This window comes from Lagopus leucura, unplaced genomic scaffold (assembly GCF_019238085.1).
Source record: "Lagopus leucura isolate 7727_CA_CO unplaced genomic scaffold, USGS_WTPT01 35347-0_obj-0_obj, whole genome shotgun sequence".
Taxonomy (NCBI): domain Eukaryota; kingdom Metazoa; phylum Chordata; class Aves; order Galliformes; family Phasianidae; genus Lagopus; species Lagopus leucura.
In genome coordinates, this window is record NW_024963630.1 from 1 (window position 1) to 6,546 (window position 6,546).

The 6,546-nt window shown below is 41.7% G+C and overlaps 1 long non-coding RNA gene across 1 annotated transcript; it reads right to left on the bottom strand.

Moving 5' to 3' along the window:
• Positions 1-10: 10 nt before the first annotated feature.
• Positions 11-6,540, bottom strand: LOC122191260. The gene is made up of 4 exons (XR_006182334.1): positions 6,165-6,540; positions 5,335-5,437; positions 4,694-4,772; positions 11-925 (listed from the first exon to the last, which is right to left on the bottom strand). It is a non-coding gene; the product is annotated as an uncharacterized LOC122191260 (long non-coding RNA).
• Positions 6,541-6,546: the final 6 nt, after the last annotated feature.

Sequence of the window (6,546 nt, forward strand, 5' to 3'; positions counted from 1 at the left end):
GGAGCTGACAGTGTGAATTCCATATCACCCAGCTGAGTATCACACCTTGAATGCTGCCAGGTACTGCAATCACATCCAGAGAAGTCACTGTCAAGGAAATTCTAACATCTAAGCAGGTCAGACACGATGCTTATAAAAACATCATACACTACTTGTCTATTGAGCAAAGTAGTTAAAAACTCTTCAGTACCTCTGATTCTCCCCTAAAATGAGTTTACTTCTTATAGATTGTCAAGTGCCATTTTTCTATCTGTTCATCTAAATTCTACATTTAAGATTACTCCTCACCAGCTTATCTAAACATAGCTATGAATTATCACTTTTTTAGCTGCAAAATTTGAATTGCTTCACTGTGGGTTTTCTTGTCCAATACAGAGAGATTGAATTTCTATCGGTACCCTTAAAGCTCTGTCCATCTCTTGCCTAACTCCAAAATCTTATTAACTGTGCCTTATCACTTCCCATTTTGTTTTAAAATCCTCACTGACTCCTTCGCTTGTTTCCTTACTCGCTGTTTCAGTGCAAACCGAACACTGAAGTTAAGGTTCTCATCAAATGAACCATGGCTTTCAGGTAGAAGGCATCACAATTTATGCTCAACATACTTCTTTGCTCAATCTGTATCTCCCTTTGGTCAAGGTCCACTAGGTACTTAAATATGTAATAAGCATTATACACACTGAGAAGCAGATTTCTGGATTAAGAATTGTATTTTTTCTGTCAGAAACTAGCACTGGATCTTCAGACACCTGCTTTGTTCTGTGAGTATTTAGAACAAACTCTTCTAGCGGAGATTCTTCAAACAATGAAGTTCCATCAGAAAATTCCATGGATCCAAACGCATGTGGCACATGGCAGCAACCTGGCACATCTTCAGATGTCACAGCCTTTTCAGACTGAAAAGAAGTGTTCAGTTGAGATTCTTCTGCAGGATTAAAAGGAAGATTTCATCAGAAAAAAATAATACTAGTAAAATCTAAATATGATTGCTTTGCAAGTTCCTAACTATGGCTAACAGCTAATGGAAGTCCACATGCCAACAGCCCCAATTTTATATCTTAATATTGTAATTGTGTATTTGACATTCATATCAAGAGCAGAAGGGAAATTATTCTTAAAGCTCGAGTCATCTTTTATAACCTGTGTCAACAAGAGCAGCATCTCAGAGCCTTCCATTTGGAGACTTGGACCACAAGCTCTTTTCAACAAAAGTCAAACAACAGCCTGGAAAGAACTGAAGAAAAGAATGCCGTGAGGTCTGAAAGTGGCTCACAGAAAGGTAAACAAGTCATATCCAAAACATAGGATTGTGCCATCTGCAGCACTGCTTGAAGCAGTGTTTGGAAGCCTATAAGGAAGCCCAGGCAAAAGATCCTTACTGAATCATGGAATCCAGTATTTCAGTCAAGATTGCTAACCTTCACATCTCACACCACATATGACTGTGGTATCAAAACATCTTTTGTTTCTAACAGCTCATTATGATTTCAGGAACATCCTTCCCATGGACTTATTTCATACCACTTTGCCAATACTTTATACAGCTACCTTATCAGTCCTGAGATAGAAAGGAGGCACTTTTGGAAGCTACTGACAGATAAGTGTCTCCTGACCTGTGTTCATAGATGTCACAACGATTACGTGTCTCATTGCTAGTGAAAGCAGAAACAGCAGATCTAGGGAAGCTCTATGATGACTTACTAAAAAGCCCTTTCCAGAGGGCTGCTAGCTATGGGCAATCTCTATTCTGTAACTGAAATCACGTTCCATTACAATATGAATGCTTGAGCAGGATATCGTGACTATTGTGTTTCAGAAGAAATGTAGGCCATAATGATTTTTTTGGAATTTCCTTATACATAAAACTGTTTCCAAAAAGGTGGTGCTACGCATACTCTTGTGCCAGCAAATTCACAGAATCACAGACTGGGTTGGCAGGGACTTCGCAGGTCATCTGGTCCTACATTCTTGCCCAAGCAGGGTCACCTAAAGCAGGCTGCCCCAAACTATTTCTGTCAGCTTTTGAAAATCTCCAAGGAGGGAAACTCCACAACATTTCTGGCCGATGTGTGGCAGTGCTTGGTCACCCATACACAGAATTTTTTCCTGATGTTTAGACAGAATCTCTTGCAGTCCAGTTTCTGCCCATGTCCTGCCACTGGGCACCAATGAAAAGAGCCTGGCTGCACCTTCTTTGCATCCTCAGTCCAGGTATTCACTCACAATAAGATCTTCCTGAGCCATCTCTTCCCCAGGCTGAACAATGCCAGGTTATGTGAAAGGTTACATTCTCTCACTTTCTTGTCTTCACATGAGACCAGTTCTAATTAGAGGCATTTGCTGTTCAGGTACTTTGGCAGGTTGAGCATGTATTCAGATGCCTTATCTTCAGGCAGGCAGGTGAAGTTTGTTCTGACTACTGTGGAAGGACTGATAGGCTGCTGTGTTACGTGATTTTCATCATCGTATGTGAGGGCATAATGCATTTTTTAAATAGCAGCACTAACCAGACCTACCTGGCACCCATTTCACAAGTGCCAACTAGATAGATAGAGCAACTTCACTGTTGCTGAACCCAGAAAGATTAATGATCTGGGTGTGAAAGACTAACTCACTGTGATCACAGAAATCACATCATTATTAGCTATGAGATATGGTTTAGTAGCTTGTGGTACTAATAGGAATGGGAGGGTGGTTGCACTAGATGATCTTGCAGGTCGTTTCCAACCTTGCAATTCTGTGATTCTGTGACCAGCAGTTCAAGGGAGGTGATGCTGCCCCTCTGCTCTGCTCTCACTGACACACCATCTGCAGTACTGCGCCCAGTTCTGCAGCCCTCAGCACAAGGACACGGAGTTGTTCAGCAGGTCCAGAGGAGGGCCACAAAGATGATCAGAGGGCTGAAACACCTCACCTGTAGGGAAAGGCTGAGAGAGCTGGAGCTCATCAATGTGGAGAAGAGAAGGCTCCAAGGAGACCTTGTAGTGGCCTCCCAGTACCAGAAGGGCCCTACAGGAAAACTGGGGAGGGACTTTTTATGAGGCCAGGTAGTGACAGGACAAGGGGAAATGGCTTAAACTGGAAAAGGGTAGATTTAGACTACATATTAGGAAGAAATTTTTTACGGTGGGGATGGTGAGACACTGCAACAGGTTGTCCAGCAAGGTTGTGAATGCCTCCTCCTTCCAAGCATTCAAAGCCAGGCTGGATAGGTCTTTTGAGCAACCTGATCCAGGGGGAGGTATTCCCTGCCTATAGATACTAGATAATCTTAAAGGTCCCTTCCAATCCATACCATTCTATGATTCTACTCTATGATTCTATATTCATAAGGCTATTCTTGTTCTCTAATTTGTTGTGCTACTTGAATAGAATAATCTTGCACAGAACTTGCTTAGAAGATGCAATTAAATCTGCTGAAGCCGAAGGAAACAGACTGCTGGACTTGCACCCAGCTGCAAGTAAAGAAAGCCACAGAGCTTACTCTAACTGCAAGATAAGGAAGTAAGAAAGACTAAATTGAGACTCTGCAAGCATTGGCAGATCTCACAGTCCTGAAGATTGGAGAAAACAATCCACCAAGAGACAATGAAAGGAACCAATCCAGAGCAGGAAGATCTCCAACCTCAATAGTACTATTGGTCTTCATGGCCGACGGGGAACATGCAGCAAAAGGGCATTTCTCTGTGCAAGGTCCTTCTTCAAGAGCAATCACCTCGAGTTTTTTGTGTAACTTCAACTCTGTATGGCTTTTATTTTTTTTGGTGGGGAATCAACCACCAGCCTAAGAAGCCTGTATCAGCAGCTGACCACACTAACAGTAAATAAATGTTTCCTATTGTCTGGTCTGAACTTCCCCTGATGCAGCTCTGGGCCATTCCTGATCGTCCTGTCATTGGTTCCCAGGTAAACACAGCACCTTCCTCTGCTCTCCCCTCTTCAGGGAGTTGCAGAGAGCAAAGAGGTCATCTCCTGGCCTTTTCTTCTCTGGACTAGGCAATGCAAGTGCCCTCAGCCTCTCCCCAGAGCACACACCTTCCAGTCCTGTTAGCAGCTTTGTTCCCCTCCTCCTGGCTGCCAGGGCACACCACTGGCTCTGGTTAAACTTGCTGTCCCCACCACCTCTAGACCCTGTCCTAGTACTGCTCTCCAGACACTTGTCTCATCATCTGTATGTTTGTTCTTATTCCACTGCTGGTACAGTGTCTGGCATTTTCCTCTGCTGATTGCCTAACGTTCTGATCTATCTAGATTCTTCTGCAAGGTCTCCCATCCCTCCAGGGAGCCTCCAGCACTTCCCAGTTAAATATCATCAGCTGTTTAAGAAAACCTGCAGAGGATGCACACCTCTCCTGCGTCCAAGTCAATGGGAGCCCCATTCACTGTGACTCTTTGAGCTCTGCCACTGAGCCACTCAGTATAGCCTGTACCTGTCCATCTCACATTTGGATGACTTGTCTGGAAGGATGCCATGAGGGACAGGATCAAAGGCCTCCCTGAAATCTAGAAAAATCACATCCTCTGCTTTCATACACAAAGTGAGTGGCCTTATCATAGAACAAGATTTGACGACCAAGACTGGCTGCACACATCTCTCTTACAGATGTTGAGGCCACCAGGCTGTTTACCCAGGCAGAGCTTTAGCACACAGAAGTGTTTTTACCAGAATGTTGTGCTGAACTCTAACACTTACCCCCAGCTTGCTGGCTGTGTTGTACTGGCATGTCGCTTGTGATGGAATTCTTAAGTGGATGCGCTTGCCACGAACCTTCCTGGATTGAAGCAAGAGATAGGTTGTGACATACTCTTGAAAACAAGACTATTTAGATCTCTTCAGAGAAGTTTTCAGTACAAACAAAGCTTAGCGTTCTAAACGTTTCTGCATGTCTGGAATATTTTCCCCTTGATGTGCAACCTTCACACCTGATCACATCAGGCTAGTTTCAGACCTTAGCTGCTCACACAACAAGTTTAAGATAAAGAAGCAGACTGCTCTTGTGTTTGCTTGAGAGCAGGACAATTGCTGAAAGAGAAAAGTAAAGCTGGTGCCAGAATGTCTCTACTGAAGTGAATGGCAAAGCTCCTATTAATGCATTTTGCACAATATTCCATCTGAACTCCCATTTTTGGGGGTCATGTTTCAGCCCAGCTCCAAGGAGCATCAACATTCAACTTGATTTTCAGCAACTTTTTGACTACTATGAGAACCATGGGTAAAATGCTTGATAGACTCACTACATTTTTTCATTTTCATTACATAATTACTTACTAATTAGTAATTACTTACTACTACTTACTTACTTATTACTTACTTACTACTTATTAATTACTTACAAGGCATTAGAAGTCCTCTGATAAAGGACTGTGAAAATATCACAGACTAACATGGAAGAACTTCTTCCCCTTGTAGGTAGATTGTTCTCATTATTTTCTGTACCTGAAAAAAAGTAGAAATGTCTCTCCTGGGTAAAACTTACATTTTATATCTATTCCTACTAAAGTTATATGGAAATCTTAACAATCCTTCCAAATTCTACCACTTTCTATTTAATAGAAAGACAATTCAATTTCAAGAAACAATTTTCAGATTCAGGTTAAAGCCAGAGTACTCATCGTGTTTTAAATCTCTTCTGCAGCTTGGAATGTCATTAGTGACATTTATACAATATCTCTAGAAGCATTCAGTTAAGCTTTTCTCATTTATTTTCAAAAGTTACTGGAATGGATTCATTTCTTTAAGAGTTTGTGAGTTGTAATTCCCAAAACTTGTTTGGTTGTCTGAGTGAGGAGTTGATATTTTCCACTTATTAATGAAACATTTCAGAGCAGTGAGTTCAGCCAGCACGTGACACCTGCTGTGCATCCATAAGTTTCTGTTTTGAGTCTGTCTGGACTTCCAGAGATTCATAAGGATTTTAACGTGGTAGAAAATAACAGAAAGGCTTAGGAAACAAAACTAAAGGAGAAAAATAGAATAAATGTGAACTTCAGAAATGTGGCTATTAGCTACAGATAGACTATGGAGTTCAGCAGGGGTACCTTAGCTCTGAAAGGTATGAAATATTTCATGTTTGAGAAGAAGCAAGCATTAGAGTCTGTTAATACAGAAAGGTTATTTACTGTAGTAGTGAGCTTAAATACAATGAGTTACATACATTTATTACCTCTGATATTAATGCTGATATACTCTCTCTGCTCCGGTTGTGAAACACAGCAAGTTCTGTTGCACAGTCTTCATCAAGGTGCCCCAGCTGCAAAAACAAGACCTGTACTGAAGAAACAGCTTCCAAGTCATCTCACAGAGCCAATATCACCATGATAGTCTTCTGATATGCAGCAATCAAGTCAATAGCTAGCCACCATTTCAGATTTTCTATTTTAAATAGTTAGCATCAGGGCTAAATACTGCAAGGAGTAAACAGAGTCACCAAACTTCAGCAACTGGTCCCTCTGTGGCAACAGGTTCTGCATTCAAGTACAAAGATTGATGAGAATGAGTGATGAGATTTTCACTAGAGCACAAGTTACACCTCTATCCCCTCTTAA